General features: G+C 60.4%; 1 protein-coding gene across 1 annotated transcript in view; it reads right to left on the reverse strand.

Annotated features, from left to right (window-relative positions):
* The window catches only part of COPG2 (COPI coat complex subunit gamma 2), a 104,748-nt gene that overhangs the window by 1,978 nt on the left and 80,005 nt on the right, over positions 1-22,765 (reverse strand). The gene's annotated exons all lie outside the window — the stretch shown is intronic.

The following is a 22,765-nucleotide window of genomic DNA, read 5'->3' on the forward strand; positions in this document are numbered from 1 at the left end:
GGACACTCTCTCGTCCCGGCCTAAAGCTAGCTAGAGAGGTGCGCTGGGGAGCTTCCTGCCAGTCCTGCCACTGAGCCTGAGCTACGAAACGCCAGACCCCGGCCTCTGAAGAGCAGCCGCGACAGGGCAGGCACCACCCAGGGGAGGAAGCACGGGCTCTGCGTCCACGCCACTCTCGGGATCACCTGCCAGAACTGGCGAGTGACCGAAAGAGGTCAGCCCCCAGTGACCCCAGACAGCCCGGTGGGAAAAGAGGCGCTGCCGTTCTGACTGGGGTGATCAGAAATGGGGCTGTGGCGCCTTTTGTGGAAAGTGACGCCTTCCTGATCATAACAGGATTTTCTGAACTGCCTGAGAGAAGGGATTTAGTAAGAGGGTGAAGAAAAGGTACTTCACAGTCTAGGTCATGGTCTGGAAAAGGCTTAAGGAAAGGAGAAAAAACATATTGTAGTGACTGGGGAGTTGCAGGTTTTGGGGGGATAACCAAGGACAGGAAAGAACAGACGCAGATGTAAAGGCTGTGTGACAGATTCGGTATTGAGACTTTCACCTGCTCAGTCTTGTCTTTGAGGCCCCTCCCTCCCTCCACATGTGTGACAGTGTCAATACATATTGACATTACATGTAAAAGCAGAAACTAATATACCGGACCCTTTGACTTAAGGATAAAAAGAGGACTGAGATATGACCTTAATCTCCAAGTGCTGATTGTATAGGTCCTGAGTGAGTGAATGTATATGTGTGAAAGCGTTTGTGTGTGTATGTGTGTGTGAAAGAGAGAGAAAGAGGGAGAACATGAGAGAGAGAGAGAGAGAGAGAGAGAGAGAGAGAGAGAGAGAGAGAGAGAGAGAGAGAACATAAGAGAGATTGCTCTACCTATATACTTATGATATTATAACTCAATGCCAGAGGCTCTTCAATAGAAGTTTTAATCGCGGGCATGTGGGATTGCAGGATTAACAGCCTGAGTACATTGTAAAGAAATTAGAAGGACAGATTGGATATCCAGTGATGTCAGCATTAGGAAGCAGCGTATGAGCAGAAGGTCGGGGGCAGATGCAGACAGTCCTGTGATGGATGCTGGGATCAGGCGCTGAGGAGGATCTGTTAAGGAAGGGGCTGTGAAAGGCCCGGATTTCAAGCAAAGGAGACTAGGTATTTTCCCAAGGCCCTGGGGCCTGAGCAGTTGGAGACAGGAGAGTTGAGAAGCTGAGGTCAAACTGTGCCTAATTAAAGCCACTGGCGGGAATCCCCTGGCAGGTATTTGAGTCTGAACTCAAGAGTAAATGAATCTAATTGCGTACGTTGAAATCAGATGATGGTAACGTGCTCAGCCATTTAGGAAAGAGTGTATCTTCAGCACATATTTCTATACTTTGTGGAAATGAGAAAATCATCGAGGTCCAGTTTAGGTAGGGTTTCTGCAGAAGTAAGGGGGGAAAGAAGAAAGAAACAGACATACAACCAAAGGGACTTTTCTTTTTCTTTTTCTGATATTTAATTTTTTACTTTTAAATGAACCGCCATGAGGTACAGTTACAGACTTACAAACTTTCGTGCTTACATTTCAGTCAGGCAGTGTAAAGGGATTTTTCTTAAGAATGAAGATGCAACTGTGGTAGAGAGGAAAGCCAAGATCCAATAAGGATGAAGAGGCAGGACAGTATGAATTCCTGCATGTCCCTATGGGCCCAGCGTGGTTCCCGTGGGGCGGGAGGCACGGGGCACTGAGGGAGAGGAGTAAGGAGAGACAGTCAGAAACCATGGTAAACCCCGGGTTAAGGTGAGCTGGTGCAGTTGTACAAAGACAGTAGACACTTGTGTATGAGACATCGAGAAGAGAGGTTTAGAAAACAAGCAGGAGTGACATTGGTAGAAAGACTTCCTGAAACTTTTGTGAAAAGTTTTTTTTTTTTTCTGAGTTTTTAATTAAACTATTAGGCTGATATAATGAGATGGGATGTCCCAGCGACTCTGAAGAGGAAGTTCACTGAAACAGACTATCAGTGTGGCCAAGAGGACGGGAAACAGCAGATGAGGAGGGGGGCTGAGAGGGAGCCTTTCCATGTCAGGGAACAACCCTGAATCCACTGGTCAGACCCCCAGAGGGGCTCTGAGGCAGGCAAATGCCCACGGGGAACAGGAGGCAGCAGCCCGGAAGTGGTTCACACTCGTCTCAGAAATGAGGCTTGTCTTGTGACGAGTTGTCTCCCGACAGCTAACAACTCATTAGTTGCAAATGAGAGAGAACTATGGAGAGATGTGTGCACTGACAGACATGGAGGAAGGATGGCTGCACTGAGTCTCACTGAGGCTCAGTGAGACTGACGGACTCAGAGGAAGGACGGCTGCAGGCGGCTCAGTGAGGAGCGAGGTGTGTGAATGAGGTCTCGTGGGGCCAAGGGGCTGGGGGCCTCTCCAGCACTGGAGGAGGCAGCAGTGACACAGAAATGGCCTCTGAGGAGATTCCAGAAAGTTCTGAGGGAATATAAGTAAATGGTTGTGGCCAAGAGGCTGGAAGAATAGACTCAAAGGGATAGATATAGCAGGTCAGGAGAGATCAGTGCGGCCAGGAAGGGTGTTTGCCTCAGGAGAGTGTGGGATCCCCGGGAGAGCGCCACAGGGCAGGGGGGCTGTTGTGGAGGAAGGTCTGCAGGAGAAATGGCAGTGTGTGTGCGTGTGTGTTGGGGGGTGGGGTGGGGCCACAGGGTTCTGTAGGAGAAATGGCTAGAAGAAATGGTACAGAAAAGCATCATAAATGCTGTCCCCAGGGAGTCACTAGGAATGACAGACAGCCACTGGAAGGAACGGTAGCCCTGCTGGACCACAAGTAATGATGGAGGAAGACAGAGGAGAGCTAAACAGGGCAGTACTGTGTAGTGGGTGGTCCGAGCAGGTGTGACGCAGATTCAGAACGGGGAATCCTGCCAGAGCCCCCAGGAGGTCTGATTGGTTGCATCTGGGGGGGAGGGGTAAAAGATCCCGCTGCAAGGAGTTGTACACAGGAAGTGGGGGAGCCAGGAGGCAGCAGCAGGCTGGCTCTGTTGCTCTGGGGACAGCAGTGGGGGTGGCGGGCAGAGGCTTGTTACTGGTAAGGAAGCTGACGGGGAATCTGGTTCTGAGGAATCCTGAGGAAAGGCTATTGGCCTGGCTAAATGATAGGGCGAAAGGCTGCACCGCAGTTGTGATCAGTGTCCTAGATGGGGACGAGTGATGGAGGGAAGCAGCTTGGGAAAGAAGCGTTCTGCACCCAGGCCTTTTGCCGAGACATGCAGAGAGACAGCTGGACGGTGTTGTGGCCAGCCACTGTGAGAGCGTGCCTCGGTGAGCACTGGCGGAAAGTGACGATCACTCTGTGGGGAAGGAAGAGGAATGGGAGGAGGGGCACCATGGCGAACAGGAAGAAAAGCAAGGATTTTAACTGGGGTGCAGAAATGAAGGGGTGAGTCGAGAAGGGCAGGCAAGAGGGCCAAAACAAGTGTTTCCAGAAAGTGGTACCGCTGCTTATTAGATGCAAGTCAGCGAGATCAGAAGCAAAGGGCAAGGCCGCGAGGAAGGGGCTCAGAAGGGACTGGTGTCACGAGGGGGCACCATGCTTGAATGAAGGCAGAAGCAGCAGGAAGGCCTGTCCACGCTGGGAGACTCCGGAGTCTGAAAGGGTGGGAGCCGAGTGACGGCAAGTGGCAGGACTTCCACACAGGACTGGGCTGAACTGAGAGTGCAGGCGCATTCAGGACAGCGTGAAGGAAGTGAGAGGACAGAAAGATTATTAAATCCACGAGAAATGATCTAGAGATGGTAGCTATCAAGACAACTGACCACGAGGGCGAGAAAGACAGAGCCGCAGGTAAGGTGCTTGCCTTCCGTGTGGCCGGCCCAGGGCTGGTCCCCAGCACTGCATATGGTGCCCTGGCACCACCAGAAATGACCCCAGAGCACCTCCAGGTGTGACCCCTGAAACAACACCCTGCCTCCCTTCAAATCCTGACCATGGTGTAAGTAATTCAATCCGTAGGTTTGTCTTAGGTTAACGAAAAATAGAAAGCCTCAGAAGAGGGGCTGGAGCAATAGCACAGCGGGGAGGGCGTTTGCCTTGCATGTGGCCGACCCGGGGTCGATTCCCAGCATCCCATATGGTCCCCTGAGCACCGCCAGGAGTAATTCCTGAGTGCAGAGCCAGGAGTAACCCCTGAGCATTGCCAGGTGTGACCCAAAAAGCAAAAAAAAAAAAAAAAAGCCTCAGAAGAGATGGGGCGATCTGAAGGGTGTCGGTCTGGACGGGAGGGTGCAGCAAGGGGCCAGGGCAGGCTGGAGGGATGCGGTGTCAAAGTTAGAAGAGATGGGAATGATGGAAAGATGCAGGTCAGCTGGCAGTAGGTGAAGTGGCCTTGGCAGACAAGCGAGGACCAGTTTTCTGGTACGGGAAAGATCTGAGAACTGTCTGGTCGAATCTGGGTCTTGATGCCACAGAGACAACGGGAGAAGAACAGAGCCTGAAGGAACCAGGACATTTTGGCGGGTAGAGTTAACTGGGAGGACCAGAAGGAGCCAGGGCCAGAGACAGCAGCGGGTCACTCAGGCCCCTGGAGGCGGCTGGGCCGGATCCTCAGCGTCACTAGGGTGATTCCTGAGCACAGAGCCAGGACCAGCCCCTGAGCGCTGCTGGGTGGCAACCTGAAGACGCCAGGGTGGTCTGTAGCAGGGATGACTCGTGCAGGGAGAGGAACGGCTTAGGGAACCCGACTCTGCGGTCAAACTCCACCCACGTACAGAGAGTCGAAGGTGTCGCGCTGTAAGGAATTCAGATGTGGGGAGACGACCTCCAAGGGGGAGATGAGTGCCCCTGTGCAGATGCCACAGTTAGGTTACGCTCAGAACCCACTACCACGACAAGGGCTTCTGTCTGTTGTGGGGTCACACCAGCGGTGCTTAGGGCTTACTCCTGGCTCTGTGCTCAGGGATCACTCCCGGCAGTGCTCGGGGGACCATCTGGGGTGACGACAGGGATCAAACCTGGGACAGCCGTGTGCAAGGCAAGTGCCTTGCCTGCTCAGGCCTGTGAAGGGTTTCTGGATGTGAGAGACGCTGGCTAGGGAGTGCTGCCATGCAGGAGACACGGACCGAGTGAGCGAACAGAGATGGCAGCGAGAAGGGAGGCTGGAGTCCCTGTTGCTGTAGGGCAAGAGAGGTACAAGGGAGAAGACCTCCTGTCCCCCCCTTACACACACACACACACACACACACACACACACACACACACACGCACGAGACAGGAGAAGGCTCCAAATTAATTAAGAGGCATTATTCGATAGATGAGAGAATGATTGAGTAAGTAGCATGTGGGTAAGAGAAACCACGTGCACTGTGGTCCTGGGGTGGGGAACCCCCTCAGCTGTGGGCATGGAACTACCTGGGGAGGTACAGGCCTAGCTGGTGGTAGGTCTGATGGTAGTGACGGGGGATGGAGAAATAAAGACCTGGCAAGACGGATGAAGCATCACTCTTGATGCTTTGGCTGGAAACATTCAGGGGGCCTGGGGGCAGGGAGGAGTGGGTGTCAGTCCCAGGGGTGCTGGGGGGGCAGGTAGTGCTGGGGACCAAACCTGGGTACCCTGCAAGCAAAGCATGCTCTCTGCCCGAGGCCTGACTGCAGTGCCGATCTACTTCATAGACTGGGATCTGTCCAAGGAGGAATTTGTCAGGCACAGGAATTCTTAAAGCCACCAGAAATGCAGGGTGGGGTGCAGAGGGCTGTGTTTTAACAGACCAGGGTCTGATAACACCAAGGCAGCTGGGGAGGAATCGTGGGGAAAAGGTTTGGTGACTAACTTGTCACACTGTGGGACTGGCTGAAAACTAGAGACTGCAACTGAGTGGGCACGTGCAGGGTGGCAGATGTGGAAAGACCAAGGAAGCAAAAGGGCACCTGGGCCTCAGGCTCGGGTGGGTGTTTGGAAGGATGAAGACTGAATGGCCAGTGGGCAGCAAAGAGCAGGAACCTTGGTGGTGGACCTCTGTCATGTTCAGTCGGCTGGGGAAAGGATGGAAGCTGCGAGGGCCTGGTCGGGAGTGTCTGAGCCACGGGGCGGGGGAGGGGGGCAGTGGCTGTCAGGGAAGGCGACAGGGCATGCTTCGTGGGGCTGCTCAGTCCCTGAGCATTCATACAGAAATTGTCACTGGCAGCAGTTGGAGGAATAAGGCCCCGCACGTGGGCGAGGCTGGAGAAGAAAGGGGAGGGGAGCTCCCTGGGGGAGAGGCTGTGTGAAGGCAGGAAAGGAGTTCGGAGCGAGGGAGCGGGTGGGGGGCGGCGGTGGGGAGGGGGCCTAAAGAATGTGCATCCGTCACCCTGCTAGGTGGATGCAGGGAAATGCCCAAAGGGGAATCGGGAAGAGAGCCCAGTTAGGCGGGGTGGGAGATGGGTTAGGACTTGCTGAGAGACAAGCAAACCGAGAGCCCCCCGAGGGAAAGAAAAGCAAGAGTGGGTCAGAGGGACACGTGGAAGCTGGAAGTGGGTAGTGGGGAGAGAGATGCAGGCTTGGGGGAGCAGAACACGTAGTGCAGAAAATCAAATGTGGAAGGGCAGGTAAGTCAAGAAGCGGAACAGGACCATTGGGAAATAGGAAATTGCTGAAAGTATGGGAGAGAGGGAGAGGGAGAGAGGAGAGAGGAATGAGAGAGCGGAGAGAGAGAGAGAGAGAGAGAGAGAGAGAGAGAGAGAGAGGAGCGAGGAAGGCTTTGCAGGCAACCGACTAACCGGGATCGATCCCCAGTGCCACATCTGGTTCCCTGAGCACAGAGTCGCGAGTCAGCCCCGAGCACTGCAGTGTGGCCCAGCACCTGCACTCCCCTCCAAAAGGAGGGACCTTGCTGGAGTCGTGTATTAACAAGGAGGGAGAGTGAGACAAGAATGGGGCGAGGCAGCAATGGCGGGGAGAGGCTTCTTGGTTGGAAAAATACTGGACCGTAATGGTGTGGACAGTGCAGGGCAAGGCTGGAGGAGATGGACATGAAGGGCATGCCGGGGGCGGGAGCGGCGGGCCGAGCAGGCTGACCGGGAGTACAAACGAGTGCACAGAGGAAGCAGCGGGGCAGGAGTGAGCGCCAGAGAGGACACGCTCCTGAGGCAGTGGCGGAGGGTCCTGACGGAAACCGGCTTGGGAGAGCTTCGCGCAGTCTGCTTGAGACTGTGTCTTTAGGAGACACTGCTGACAGCCTTCAGCTCGGGCAGGACTGAGATGAGGAATGATGCCTCGAGATCAGATACAGGGTCTGTTTGGAAACGTGGATGAGAACCATGAAGAATGTGCAAATGGCAGGAGAAAACACTGACTACTGATAAGATACAGGGATGGTAGCCGGGAGGAAGAGGAGAGGGAGGGTCGGGCTCAGCGGAACACGGGGAGGCTTCCTCCTAAGTAACAGGAGCACGGAGTTACAGCGGGCTCCTCACGGAGACTACAGAGACCCAGGCGGGCCAGAGAGAGGGTAAGGCGCTGGCCTTGCGTATGTTGACTCCAGGTTCTATCCCCGGCACCCCGTATGGTCCCCTAAGCCCCACCAGGAGTGTTCCCTGAGCACAGAGCCAGGAGTCAGCCCTAAGCACCACCAGGTGTGGCCCCCAAACAAACAGGAGTTCCAGAATAGAGAGATATGCCAGGAAATTCTAGTTAAGTCATGTATTAGTGGGAGAAATAAGGTCCTGCAAATGAGTAAGATACAGAAAGCGAACCAGCTTTAGAATTCTTGATGGAAAAAAAATCATTACATATCTATAGTCATATATAGATATTGTTTTAAACCCTTAAATATAGCATTACATTAAAATAAAGGTTATGTATCAAAATTGGGTAGTTACTTTTAAATGGAAGAGGAAAGAAATGATTCTGAAGTGGTATAGAGGAAGCCTCAATTCTATATGCAATGTAGAAAATCTCAAATCCGCATAAAGCTGACGCATGAAGGAGGGCAGATGAAGTTTTGGATATTAAAACTATAAAGGGTACATTAGAATATAACAAGGGCACACATGATGAGAAAGACTAGCAAGGGAAGATCAGAATGAATCCTGATGTAAAGTTGAGAGAGCAGTGGAACCTTGAACACAGCAGAAAGACGGTGGCTTGGCCAACTCGAGCGATGACCTGTTTGCTGAGAAGTGGGTGGGGATGACTGAGGACGTGCACATCTCAAGAGAAGACCAGTGCATCTACATGAGGAGAGGCGGAAGCTACAACTATTACACGTATCAATGTACGAGACAAAGAACATGCAGATCTACTGAGAAATACACGTATGTGTAGACTGCAGATGTTTGTGTGTATTTAAGGCGGGAGGGGGAAGCAGGGAGAGACTGGAGCTGCCATCTAAGACAGGGAGGGTCATAGGGCGAGACCATGACGGAGAGCATAGAGTTTTGCAAAAGGTTCATAGGAGGCGGGGAGGGTGCATTGATTTATTTTTTGGTTTTTGGGTCAGATCTGGTGGTGCTCAGGGCTGACTCCTGGCTCTGTGCTCAGGGATCACTTCTGGTGGGGCTCGAGGGACCATATGGGGTGCCAGGGATTGAACCGGGATCAGCGGTGCAGGCAAGCGCCCTCCCCGCTGTACAATGGCTCCAGCCCCAGAAGGGTATTTGTTGAAACGAATTTTGTTTTGTTTTGTTGGGGGGATGTTCCCTGGTGGTCTTTTCAGGCTATTCTGTGCTCAGAGGGTGTTCCCAGTGGTGCTCAGGGGACCATGTGGTGCCAGGGGTTGAACCTGGGCACCCTGCATGCAAAGTCAGCCCTTTGGCTCTCTCTTCAGACCCAAGAGCGGGCATTTATGTAAAGAGGACCAGGATGAGGAACACAGGGGTTCTGGGATATGTCACCCATAAGTGGCCCAGCGGGGGAGGGGCAAGAATGTGGCTATAAAGGAGCTGGAATACAGTGTGTTGATGGACAGGCTGGGGCGCAATGGGCACAGGCGAGAGAGGCAACAGAGTGGAGTGAGGAAGCCAGAGCAGGGCCGTCGACACTCCAGCCCAACTGGAGGAAAGGAACCAAGACGGGAGAAGGGTAACTGTGCCGAAGGAGTTCATATTCGGGCGAGGCGACTGCACTCCCTGGAAGGATAATGCTGGAGGGAGACCCACGGGGAGAAACGTAGGGCGTCACGGGAGAAGGGGAAGGGGCAGGAGAGCAACATGCAGGTAAGCGTGGCCTCTGCTCCACACAGAGGCAGAGCTGTGATCGACTCAAGAGCGCGGGTGGCAGAAACAGATGCGGCCGTGTCTCTTTCTGCCGCCCGGAGGAGAGCAGCCTTGCGTAGACGGTGTGGCAGCAGGACAGAGCAGCGGGGAGTGACCAGGCCTCAGAGCATGGACAGAACGGAGGGGCCCCGAGGCCTGGAAGACGAGTGCCCGCTGCCTCTGCCCTTCCCACTGGGAACTGGAGTGCTCAAGTGCGCGCTCGGTGGCAGGAGGGGTCTCAGGACCTAAGAAGCCAGTCCTGGCAACGGAAAGGGCGCAGGGTCCCCACTGCGCTCTGGAGGGTGTGAAGGGGCACATTCGCACTGCAGATGAATGCGAGTGGTTGGGGGGCCGTGAGCCTCCAGGGGACGGCCTTGCCCGGGCTGGCAAGGAGCGAGTGGGCAGAGAAGGGGGGAGGATGATTAAGACCCAACAGGGCAGACATTCAAAGGAAGACCTGCTGGAGGTGTGATATTAAAGTCACCAAGAACTTCAGGGCTCGTGCGAGGACTGGCTGCTAGGAAGCGGGCACTTGGCAAGGCTTGAATTTTAAGACAAACAACAGAAGCGGGAAAGGAGACCGGGGACGGGAGGGAGGCCCGAGGCGGGCGGGCAGGGAATATGCACCGAGCCCAGTGGCTGGTGCACCTGAAACTAGACTGAGGGCGGCAGGCGCTGTCTCCACACGTGGCTGAGAGCGGGTCCTCCTTCCCGTCACCACGTGGGGACTCGGGGACAGTGGCAGGGCGAGGCCGCCTTCCTGCGCCAGCACAGGCATCTAGCGTGCACCCGAGTCTGGCTGGGGTGGCGTGCGCTGCAGTCTTAGTCCTAGGCAGGTGGACTGGCTCTGCTGAAAGTTTTAAATATGTTGTGCATTATATTCCTATCCTCCTCCGTACAATGTGGAGTGACACGGGCAGCTCGCCGGTGGGTAAGTAAATGCTTCCGAAAGCTTCTTACTTACGTACTGCAGTTCAGACACCAATATGCTGTTTGTATTGCTCTTGAAAATAGCCCATTGTTCCTTGGCAGGGTGAAAGAATGCAGCGAGGTGGTGGTCTGTGCCACAGGGGAATGTGCAGACTCATGAATGAATTATCCGCTAAAAACTGGAGTTGTTCTTAAAGTGATGTATACACTTAAAATGTAAAAAGGATTAGAGAGAAATATATCCAGAGTTCTCAAAATGTGATGCTTGAGGAAAATGTTAACTTTTTGTTTTTCATAAAGGGCATGGTTGAGGGATTTTTCCAATACAAGACTGGAATGCAAATATTTAATGACAAAACTATTAGCATATTTTAGACAAAGGATGATGCATCTTGCTTGTAACTAACTGTAAAGTAGCTGAATCACAAAGAGAACTGAGGCCGTTCTTAAAGGAAGAAAGAGGAGGTGAGAAAGGTGACAAATATAACTGCAGACACGAAAGGGCCCAGACCCAGGGAAGTTAAGTGGGCACAAAACTCAGCCATTCGAGACATTCCGTGAAATGGACTGAAAAGAAGGCAGGCTGCAGGCGTCCCGCCGAGGGGAAGGAGAGGACCCCAGGAAGCCAGGGAGTGAGGCAGGAGGAGAGAAGTGGGCTGAGCTGCCCGTAGAGAGAAGGGAGTGTTGGCGCAGAGGGGGACACGCGCTCCAAACGGGAACCAGTGGGGAAAGACTGTTAGATGCCGTGTGAGAATGACAGACTGAAAATCCAGGTTTGCAGTGACAGCTGTATCCCTGAATATAATAACAATAATATGTATATATATACATATATACATATATGCAGGTGCTGTGGATCCATAGAGAGCAATGCAGGCCCAGGCATGGCGGTTTACATCAGTACACAGCTCTGCACGGGGCAGAGTGCAGGGGTCCTGGAGGAAGATGAGGGCTGAGGAGCAGCTGGGCGAGGTCAGAGATGGTGGGGGGGAGGCGTGTGCAGAGACCAGGAGGGGTTCGGGACACTAGCTGGGAACAGGGACTACAGAGGATGACTGTGCTTAGGGAGAAGTCAGGGACCGGCTCAGAGAGGGGTTGGAACCAGGCGAGAGGGAGGGGCAGGGGAGAGGCAGGGCGAGGACAGGAGAGCACAGGAGGCCGAGCAGAGCTACTGCACCTGCTCCGTGCCCCAGGGGCCCGTCCACCCACCTGGGGGCTGAGCAGTTCTCTGCTTGGAACAGAAGCACCCAAAATCCTGCAAAAGGAAACCCCTCAAAGGTGCTGTGGACAGGCTGCCCTGGGGGCCGTGCGTCCTCGGGGAGAGTTGGGGGGGGTGGGCAGCAGGGGAGGAGCCCGAGGGGCCCCGAGTGCAGAAGGGGATTGGAGGACAGGGCCTGGGCCCAGCAGACAGCGGCAAATGGATGTAGCCAAGAAGGCAGGGGGTGCTGGGGGCTCCAGCAGGGACCCCAAGAGAGGGGGGAGGGAGAGGAGGGGCGGGTCAGAGGTGTGAGCGGGGAGTCTGGGGGCAGGAGGCAGCAGGGCCTGGACCCAGGTGAGGCTGAGGGAGAGCAGGGCGGACCCCCGGGTGGGGCCTGCAGGGCTGAGAGGAAGTTCCAGGTGTCAGAGAGAGGAGAGGAGGGGAAGGAGGCCGCAGGGGACTCAGCCCAGCAGGGAGGGAGCACTGAGGCGAGGAGACAGCAGGGAAGGCAGAGTATGGGGGGAAGGGACCCCAGAGGAAGGCAGTGTCCCAGGCACAGACGGAGGTCGCTGGACAGAGCCCCCTGGGGAAGACCCTTTCCTGGGCTCCTGCCGCAGAGGTAGAGAAGGGGCGCCAGGCCGCAGCTGCCTTTGTGGAGAAGAGGGGTGCAGGATGGGTGCCTGGGGGCAAGTGGAGGGGTGCAGAGAGGCCACAGGAGGGCAGGGAGAAGTGGTGGTCCCACAGCAACAGAACATTCCAGAAAGTATCAAACTTCTAGGCCAGGCTCTTCATATGGATCCGGTGGGGAGGGAGGGGGTGGGCGTGGGATGGGTGGGATGGGCTGTGGGTGGGTGCGGGCTGGGAGGGAGGGTGGGAGAGGGGGTGGGGCTGGGGGGGAGAGGCCAAGCTCTGGCCTGGGGGACAGTGTCTCTGTGGGCCTGCTGTGAGGGCCAGGGTGTCAGACCGCAGGAGAGGAGGGGCGGGTCCAGGGGAGGCTCTGCAGGGGCTCATGCCCCTGACCGCAGTGGACGGGCCACTAGGGGTCAGGATCAGGTCAGGAAAGGACAGTGGGCAGAGAGTTGGGGTGTGCAGAGCCATGAGGTCACGGATGGCGGGGGCCAGAGTGTGACAGGGGACAGAGAGGGACAGGGGCATGACGTGGTGGGTCCAGGAGGAGCGAGCCGGGACAGGCGAGGGGCTGGGGTCCCCAAGGAGTGGGCAGGGCAGGCAGAGGGACCCCAGGGTCAGGGGGTCCACAGCCTTGACTCTCCCTGAGGGTGGGGGTGACTTCACCTGAGGGGGCGGGCGTGCCCCCGGAGAGGGGTCTGTCCACACACCTGGGGCTGAGCAGTTCTCTGCTCGGCACAGAAACACCTAAAATCCTTCAAAGGAAGCCCCCAAAGGTGCTGTGGACAGGCCACCCTGGGGGCCGTGCGTCCTCGGCAGGAGTCATGGGGGGGCAGCAGGGGAGGAGCCCGAGGGGCAGAGGGACCCCGAATGCAGAGGGGGAGCGGGGGGAGGCAGGGTCCAGGCCCAGCAGACAGCAGCAAATGGATGTAGCCAGGACAGGGGGTGCTGGGGGCCGTTGGGGGTGTGGGGGCTCGAGCAGGGTCCCGAGAGGGGCTGGAGGGGGCAGGGGAGGAAGACAGGGAGGAAGGGGCAAGACAGAGGCCCCTGTAGGGGTGCAGGGAACGGGGAGCAGGGGCTCAGGGGGAGGGAGAGGCGGGGCCCCAGAGGTGTGAGGGAGCGGAAGCCCAGGGTGGGCAGGGGGCAGGGGGCCTGGGGCGGTGAGGCTGGGGGCCAGAGAGGCCCTGGCCCGCGCGTCTCGGGGATCTCGTACATACGCAGCAGAGTAGCGCCTCGGACCCCGTAGGCAGCAGGTGAGTGAGGAGCAGAGTGCCCGCGAGGGGGTTGCCCATGGCGGGCCTCAGCTGAGCAGTGATCTTGGTGACCAGGTACGGTCACTTGCTCGTGCGGCCCCCAGAGCCCGGACAAGCTGGCGGGGAGGCGGGGCAGGCTGGCTCCGCAGGCGGCCACGGGGACGGCCCTGCCTGGATGTGGGCTGTGGGCATGCGCGGGCACCAGCTGGCATGGCTCGGGTGGAGGCCTGGCGCGCTCAGCAGGACGCCGAGAGGTGGGCACTTAGAGGCCCGCTGGCCACTGCCATGGACGCTTCCAGCCAGAAGCCTCCAGGCGGCGGGGCGGGCGGAAGCGCGAGAGCAATGGGTGTGGACGGCGGCGGGCAGTGGGCAGCTGGGCGTGGAGGCAGAGCTGTGGGCACAACTCAGGGACAGGCCGTGCTGAGCACAGGGCAGGGGAGACCCATGCTGTGAATTCACCCGGGGCCTCGGGCACGGCCCCGCGGGCAGAGGCTGGGTGGCGTCTCTGGGGCCAGGAGGGACTCGGAGAAGCCGTGGGCAGGAGCAGGCGTCGGAGCAGGGGCTCCTCCCAGCGGGAAGGGCCCGGGATGCACGTGGCGCGGGGCGGTGGGGGTGGGATGGGGTCCTGGGGCGCGGAGGAGGAGGCCCACTGGCAGAGGCAGAGGGGAAGAAGCCCTGTGTGGAGTTGGACGGGGTGCCCAGGGGCCGAGGCGTGGGGACAGCTCGTGTCCGAGGGAAGTCAGGAAGGAGGAAGAGGGTGCTGAGAGGGGCCGGGCCGGGGCCTAGGGGGGCCGAGGAGGGCAGGACAGTTCGCTAAGAGGGCAACACAGAGGGAGGGAGGCAAGAAGGGGTGAGGCTGAGGCAAGGAAGGGCCACGGGACAGAGGGGCCGCTGGGTGGGGCACGGGGTCTCGACCCGTGGCCAGCAGCAGCGAGAGACAGTGGAGGCCCAGGGAAGTGAGTGCGGAGGAAAGGGAGTGAAGGAGTAAGGGTCTGTGCGGGAAGGATGAGGCAGGGGAGGGAAGGGGCCTGGTGGGACACCAGGAGGGGGGAGATGGGTAATCCCGCCCTGAGCTGAGGCAGCGCTGGGCCCAGTGAGGGGCGCTGGGAGAACAGGATGGGCTGTGGGCGGGTGCAGGCTGGGGGGTACAGAAAGGGGCGTGGAGAGGCCACTTCCTGCCGGTGAGAAAGCAGGAGGGGAAGGCCAGGGTCCCAGGTGGAGGCTGTGCAGGGGCTCGTCGTGCCCCTGACCGCGGTGGATGGGTCACTAGGGCCAGGGCCAGGTCAGGAAAGAACAGTGGGGAGAGAGTTGGGGTGTGTGAGGTCATGGATGGCCGGGGCCAGAGTGTGACAGGGGATAGAGAGGGACGGGGGCTCGACGTGGTGGGTCCAGGAGGAGCGAGCCGGGACAGGTGAGGGGCTGGGGTCCCCCAGGAGGGGGCGGGGCAGGCAGAGGGATCCCCGGGTCAGGGGGCGTCCATAGCTGTGACTCTCCCCGAGGGTGGGGGGTGACTTCACCCGAGGGGGGGCGGGCGTGCCCCCAGGGGGGTCTGTCCACACACGGGGGGCTGAGCAGTTCTCTCTGTTCAGCACAAAAACACACCCAAAAACTTGCAAAAGGAAACACAAAAACACCCCAAAGGTGCTGTGGATAGGCCGCCCTGGGGGCCGTGCATCCCCGGGGGGAGTCACGGGGGGGGGGAGGGCAGCAGGGGAGGAACCTGGGGGGGGCAGAGGGACCCCGAGTGCAGAGGTGGAGCGTAGTGGGGGCAGGGCCCGGGCCCAGCAGACAGTGGCACATGGATGTAGCCAGGACAGGGGTGCTGGGGGCCAGTGGGGGTGTGGGGGCTCGAGCAGGGTCCCGAGAGGGGCTGGAGGGGGCAGGGGAGGAAGACGGGGCACGAGGAGGCAGAGCACTGACGGGTCCATGCGGGAAGGAGGGGGCAGGACAGAGGCCCCTGAAGGGGCGCGGGAGGGGGAGCAGGGGCTCAGGGGGAGGGAGAGGTGGAAGGTGGGGTGTGGGAGAGGAGGGGCCGAGAGTGGGTCCAAGATGGAGGAAGCCAGATGCCCCATGGGAGGGCTGGGGGGGCGGGAGGCAGCAGGGCTTGGTCCCAGGTGAGGCTGAGGGGTCCCGGGGTGAGCAGTGGGGTGGGGGGGTCCAGCAGGGTCAGACATAGAGAAGTTCCGGGAGCGCTGTTTGGAGAGCGGGGGTGAGGTGGTCGGTGAGGCGGGGGTGAGGTGGTCGGTGAGGCAGGGCTGGGGCGTGGAGGGCAGGGGCCCTCAGAGGAGGAGGTCAGGCCAGGCTGGCGGGCAGAGCAGGGCAGGCACCAGGGGAGAGGGTGTCCACCACGGGAGGGCGGCCGGACGAGCCCACTGGCGGTGGGAAGTCGGCGGGCTGGCGTGGGCCCTGGGGCAGGGCAGCGCAGGGGTGCTGGAGGCCCCGGGCAGAGACGGGGCGGGCCGTGCGGCCTGGGCGGGGGTGTGGGTGTCCAAGCTGTCTTGGCTGTGGGAAATCTCGGTGTGGGGAGGGATGGGTCAGGCGCATCGGGAGGGTCCCTGGCGGAATGGGGGTCTCGGGGACAGGCAAGCACAGCGAGGACCGGGGGCGAGAGGATAATGCGTGCCCCAGATCTGGGAAGGGGGTGACCGTGTACAGTGATGTGGGGGCCAGTCGGGGGCCAGGGATGGACGGGGGGTGGCGCAGAGGTTCCAGGAGGAGCGAGCCGGGACAGGCGAGGGGCTGGGGTCCCCCAGGAGGGGGCGGGGCAGGCAGAGGGATCCCCGGGTCAGGGGGCATCCACAGCCGTGACTCTCCCCGAGGGTGGGGGGTGACTTCACCCGAGGGGGGGCGGGCGTGCCCCCGGGGGGGTCTGTCCACACACGGGGGCTGAGCAGTTCTCTCTGTTCAGCACAAAAACACACCCAAAAACTTGCAAAAGGAAACACAAAAACACCCCAAAGGTGCTGTGGACAGGCCGCCCTGGGGGCCGTGCATCCTCGGGCGAGTCACGGGGGTGGGGGGGGCAGCAGGGTGGAGCCCGGGGGGCAGAGGGACCCCAAGTGCAGAGGGGGAGTGGGGGGGGGCAGGGCTCGGGCCCAGCAGACAGCGACACATGGATGTAGCCAGGACAGGGGTGCTGGTGGCTGGTGGGGTTGTGGGGGCTCGAGCAGGGACCCCAAAAGGGGTTGGAGGGGGCAGGGGAGGAAGACGGGGGAGGAAGGGCAGAGCACTGAGGGGTCCATGTGGGGAGAGGCAGGCGGCAGCAGGGCCGGGAGCCAGGCAGGCTGAGGGGACCTGGGGTGGGCAGTGGCGGGGAGCCAGTGGGGGACACAGCAGAGAAGCCCCTGCGTTCTGGAGGGTCCCACGGGGGTGCCCCAAGGGGCAGGCGAGTCTGGGGGAGGCTGAGGGTGGCAGGAGCGCGTCCGGAGGGGCCCGCTGAGGCCCCGCCTGCACCACACGGCTCACTGAGGGGGGCTGAGGCCCCGACGCCCCGGAGGCCGCCTCGTCCAGGGCGGAGGGCCGGGGAGGAGCCGGACGCCCCGTGCCAGGCAGCAGGGGGTCCCGGGCCAGCCCCGGGCCGGTGTCCAGGGAGCGGGCGCGGAGGGGGACACAGAGGCAGGGGCGAGGTGAGGAGAGCAGCCAGAGGGCAGGAGCGCTGAGACGGGGGTGCGGGAGGGGAGCGAGGCGGGCAGCGCACAGACAGTGGGGACAGTGGGGTGCGGCTGACAGGACTGCAGGCTTTGGGGGGAGCCCGGGGGGGTCGGGGTAGGAGGAGTGGCCGGAGCGAGGAGCCATCCCGGGGGGGGGGGGGTGGCTGAAGAGGGCGAGGGAGGAGCGATGCAGAGCACTGTGTCCGGGGCAGGAGAGAGCACGCGGCAGATGGAGAGAGCGGGGCCGAGGCCCAGAGAGAACGAAGCAGGCAGGCTGCCGAGACGGGGAAGGACAAGCGGGCGCCTGGAGAGAACAGGGGCCCTTCTCAGGGCCCGGGCAGGCCGCAGCAGGCGGTGAGGGACAGGAGGGCACCTGGGGTCAGATGGGGACACGAGGGGACCCAGTGTAAGACAGGAAGGGACCCGGTGTGAGGGGACCCAAGGGGGCCCATGTGAGAGGACAGAGGGGACTGTGTAGGGGGACATGAGGGGACCTAGTGTGAGTGGGCAGGAGGGGGCCCAGTGTGAGGAGACAGGAGGGGCTCTGTCGTGAGGGGACAGGAGGAGCCCAGTGTGATGGGAAAGGAGGGGTTCCCCGGTGAGGGGGGATAGGACGGGGTCCAGTGTGAGGAGACATGAGGGGATCCAGTGTGAGGGGACAGGAGGGGGCCCGGTGTGAAGGAGACAGAAGGGGGCCCAGTTTGAGGAGACAGAAGGGGACGGGGAGGGGACCTGGTGTGTGAGGGGACAGGGGAGGATCCGGTGTGAGGGGACAGGGGAGGACCCGGTGTGAGGGGACAGGGAGGACCCGGTGTGAGGGGACAGGAGAGGACCCGGTGTGAGGGGACGGGGGAGGACCCGGTGTGAGGGGATAGGGGTATGAGGGGACGGGGGAGGACCCGGTGTGAGGGACTGGGGAGGACCCGGTGTGAGGGGACAGGGAGGACCCGGTGTGAGGGGACTGGGGAGGACCCGGTGTGAGGGGACAGGGAGGACCCAGTGTGAGGGACAGGGGAGGACCCGGTGTGAGGGGACAGGGAGGACCCGGTGTGAGGGACAGGGGAGGACCCGGTGTGAGGGGACAGGGAAGACCCGGTGTGAGGGGACAGGGAGGACCCAGTGTGAGGGGACAGGGGAGGACCTGGTGTGAGGGGACAGGAGGGACAGGAGGGTACCTGGTGTGATGGGACAGGAGGACCCTGTGTGCGGGGCGTGCAGGGGTGCGGCAGGGCGGTGGGCAGGACAGGTGACCGTCAGGCAGGCCCTGAGGAGCCGGTGAGCCCCGGGGAGGCAGCGTGAGCGGGTGAGGCTCTGACGGGCGCTGAGGTGGCGGTGGGTCTCGCACACTTGGTGCAGGCGCCCCGATCCCGGGGAGGTGAGGGGATGCTGGCACGGGCAGGGCGAGGCTGGAATCCCGGGGAGGTGAGGGGATGCTGGCACGGGCAGGGCGAGGCTGGAATCCCAGGGAGGTGAGGGGATGCTGGCACGGGCAGGGCGAGGCTGGAATCCTGGGGTGCTCAGCCTGCGGGGACGGACCCCGGGGGCGGGTGGCTGAGCCGCTGAGCCGCGTGTGGGAAGCTGGAGTGCTCCCTGGGGAGGAGCAGGGCCGGTTGCCCAGGAACGCAGTGTGGGGCGAGCACTGGGGAGTGGGTGCGGAGGTCCCCCCCACCCAGTGTGCAGGCCGTGAGGAAAGAATCACTGTCAGGAAACTGAGTCATCGAGTGAGGGGCAGAGGGGAGGGTCTGTGAGAACCATGAGGTCACGGCCAGCGGCCAGCGGGGGCGAGAGTGTGAGAGGGGTCGGGGAGGGACAGGGGTGGGACGTGGTGGGTCCAGGAGGAGCGAGCTGGGACAGGCGAGGGGCTGGGGACCCCCAGGAGGGGGCAGGGCAGGCAGAGGGATCCCCGGGTCAGGGGGCATCCACAGCCGAGACTGTCCCCGAGGGTGGAGGGTGACTTCACCCGAGGGGGGGTGGGCGTGCCCCCGGGGGGGGGGTCTGTCCACACACCTGGGCTGAGCAGTTCTCTGCTTGGCACCGAAACACCCAAAATCCTTCAAAGGAAGCCCCCAAAGGTGCTGTGGACAGGCCACCCTGGGGGCCGTGCGTCCTTGGGGGGAGTCATAGGGGGGCAGCAGCAGGGGAGCCCGGGGGACAGAGGGACCCGAGTGCAGAGGGGGGGCGGGGGGCAGGGCCTGGGCCCAGCAGGCAGTGGCAAGTGGAAGTAGCCAGGACAGGGGTGCTGGGGGCCGTGGGGTGTGGGGGTTTGAGCAGGGACCCCGAGGGGGGCTGGGGGGCAGGGGAGGAAGACGGGGGAGGAGGGGGCAGAGCACTGAGGGGTCCATGTGGGAAGGAGGGGGCAGGATGGAGGCTCCTGAAGGGCGTGAGGCGGAGCAGGGGGCTCAGCTCGAGGGAGAGGTGGAAGGTGGGTGCCAGCAAAGGAGAGCCTGGACACCCTGGGAGGGGGCGGGGGTCTACCGGCAGGAAGCAGCAGGGCCTGGACCCCCGTGTGCACGAGTCAGGGCCACAGCAGAGAGGCCCCTTACCCCTGGTGGGGTCCGAATGGGCTATGGAAGGGAGGAGAGTCGCATGGGGCCGTGCTCTTGTTGGCCACGGGACTGGCGGAGAGGAAGAGGGGGGGTGCTCCTGCTGGGGGCAGGGGGAGGGGAGGAGGAGGGGAGGGAGGAGTGGATGAGAGAGGAGGAAGAGATGAGAAGAACAGGAGAATAGGGAGGAAAGGAGGACTGCTGAAGAGAGGACAAGTGACAAGGGGGGAGGAAGGTCCTGGAGGAAGGGGTGGAGGAGGGGAGGAAGGAGAAAAGCGGAACAGGGCAGAGGAGGTGAGAGGACAGGAGAGGAGGGAGGGGAGGAGCAGAGCCAGAGAGAAGGAAAGCATAGGGGAAAGGAGCAGAGGAGAGAGGAGTAAGAGGAAGGGAGAGAGGAAAGGAGTGGAGATTAGGAGGAGGGGAGGAATGGAAGGGGCAAGAAAGGAGGGGAGTGGAGAGAGAGGAAAGGAGAGGAGGGGAGGGGAGAGGAGTGGACATTGGGAGAAGGGGAGGAGAGAAGAGGAAATGAAGGAGGGAAGAGGAGAGGAGGGGACAAAAATGGAGAGGAGCTGAAGGGAAAGGAGAGAGCAGGGGACAGAAGAGGAGAAAGGAGGGGACAGGTAAGGACTGGAGGGGAGAGAAGAGGGGAAGGGAGAGGAGAGGAAAAGGGGAAAGGACAGATTAGGAAAGAAGAGAGGAGGGGAGGGGAGAAGATGGGACAGGAGAGGAAAGAAGAAGGGAGAAAGGAAAGGGAAGAGGGGAGAAAGGAAAGGGAAGAGGAGAGAAGAGGAGGGGAGGGGAGAGAAGAGAAAGGTATAGGAGGGGGAAGGAGGAAAGACAAAGAGAGGAAGGAATAGGAGGGGGATAGGAGAGGAGAGGAGAGGAGAGAAGAGGCAAGGAGAGGAGATGATGCAATAGGAGAGGAGAGAAGGGAAGATGAGAGGAGGGGAGGGTAGAGGAGGGGAGAGGAGATAGGAGAAGAGATGATGCAACAGGAGAGATGAGAGGAGGGGAGAGGAGGTAGGAGAAGAGATGATGCAACAAGAGAGATGAGAAGGGGAGAGAAGGGGAGGAGATGAGAGCAGAGAGGAGGGAGAGAAGGGGAGAGGAGATGAGAGAGAGAAGGGGAGAGGAGGGGAGGGAAGAGGAGATAGAAGAGATAATGCAACAGAAGAGAGGACATGATGCAACCAGAGAGGAGAGAGGAAGGTAGAGAAAGGGTGAGGAGAGAGAGGCAAGAGAGAACAGAGGGGGAGAGGACAGGAGGAGGGAAGGCAAGGGGAGAGGAAAGAAGGGGAGGGGAGGGAAAAAGAGGGGAGGAGAGAGGAGCTGAGGGGAGAGTGAGGGAAAAGTGGAGGTGAAGGGAGCGAGGAGGGGAGGGGAGAGGAGGGCAAAAGGGGAAAAGTGGACAGGAGAGGTCTGTCTGCGGAGGAAGCAGGGGTGCGGCCAGCATCAGGGGTGTGTGGTCTCTTCTGGAGGCTGAGGGACCTGATGCTATGGAGTCAGGACAGGAGTCTCTGGGACACACCAGGGACAGGATGCAGGGAAGGGCAAGCAAGGGGTGCAGGGAGCAGGCAGCAGAGTGGACAGCAGGGAGCGGGCAGCAGAGTGGACATGAGGGAGCAGACAACAGCAGTGGACAGCAGGGAGCAGGCAGCAGAGTGGACATCAGGAGAGGGCAGCAGAGTGGACAGCAGGGAGCAGATAGCAGCAGTGGACAGCAGGCAGTGGACAGCAGGGAGCGGGCAGCAGAGTGGACAGCAGGGAGCGGGCAGCAGAGTGGACATGAGGGAGCAGACAGCAGCAGTGGACAGCAGGGAGTGGGCAGCAGAGTGGACAGCAGGGAGCAGACAGCAGCAGTGGACAGCAAGCAGTGGGCAGCAGGGAGCAGGCAGCAGAGTGGACAGCAGGAAGCAGATAGAAGCAGTGGACAGCAGGGAGCGGGCAGCAGGGAGCAGGCAGCAGTGGACAGCAGGGAATGGGCAGCAGAGTGGACATGAGGGAGCAGACAGCAGCAGTGGACAGCAGGGAGCAGGCAGCAGAGTGGACATGAGGGAGCAGACAGCAGCAGTGGACAGCAGGGAGTGGGCAGCAGAGTGGACAGCAGGGAGCAGACAGCAGCAGTGGACAGCAAGCAGTGGGCAGCAGGGAGCAGGCAGAAGAGTGGACAGCAGGAAGCAGATAGCAGCAGTGGACTGCAGGGAGCGGGCAGCAGAGTGGACAGCAGGGAGTAGCAGCAGAGTGGACAGCAGGGAATAGGCAGCAGAGTGGACATGAGGGAGCAGACAGCAGCAGTGGACAGCAGGGAGCGGGCAGCAGAGTGGACATCAGGAGAGGGCAGCAGAGTAGGCAGCAGGGAGCAGACAGCAGCAGTGGACAGCAGGCAGTGGGCAGCAGAGTGGACAGCAGGGAGCGGGCAGCAGCAGTGGACAGCAGGGAGCGGGCATCAGGGAGAGGGCAGCAATGGACAGCAGGGAATGGGCAGCAGAGTGGACATGAGGGAGCAGACATCAGCAGTGGACAGCAGGGAGCGGGCAGCAGAGTGGACAGCAGGAAGCAGATAGCAGTAGTGGACAGCAGGGAGCGGGCAGCAGAGTGGACAGCAGGGAGCGGGCAGCAGAGTGGACAGCAGGAAGCAGATAGCAGTAGTGGACAGCAGGGAGCGGGCAGCAGAGTGGACAGCAGGGAGCGGGCAGCAGAGTGGACAGCAGGGAGCAGCAGCAGAGTGGACAGCAGGGAGCGGGCAGCAGAGTGGACAGCAGGGAGCAGCATCAGAGTGGACAGCAGGGAGCGGGCAGCAGAGTGGACAGCAGGGAGCAGCATCAGAGTGGACAGCAGGGAGCGGGCAGCAGAGTGGACATGAGGGAGCAGACTAGCAGTGGACAGCAGGGAAAGGGTGGACAGCAGGGAATGGGAAGCAGAGTGGACATGAGAGAACAGACAGCAGCAGTGGACAGCAGGGAGCGGGTGGACAGCAGGGAATGGGAAGCAGAGTGGACATGAGGGAGCAGACAGCAGCAGTGGACAGCAGGGAGCGGGTGGACAGCAGGGAATGGGAAGCAGAGTGGACATGAGGGAGCAGACAGCAGCAGTGGACAGCAGGGAGCAGAGAGCAGCAGTGGACAGCAAGCAGTGGGCAGCAGGGAACAGATAGCAGGACAGCAGGAAGCAGATAGCAGCAGTGGACAGCAGGGAGCGGGCAGCAGAGTGGACAGCAGGAGGGGCTGGAGCGATAGCATGGTGGGTAGGGCGTTTGCCTTGCACATGGCCGACCCGGCTTCCATTCCCAGCATCCCATATGGTCCCCTGAGCACCGCCAGGGGTGATTCCTGAGT

The sequence above is a fragment of the Sorex araneus genome, chromosome 1 (assembly GCF_027595985.1).
Source record: "Sorex araneus isolate mSorAra2 chromosome 1, mSorAra2.pri, whole genome shotgun sequence".
Taxonomy (NCBI): Eukaryota; Metazoa; Chordata; class Mammalia; order Eulipotyphla; family Soricidae; genus Sorex; species Sorex araneus.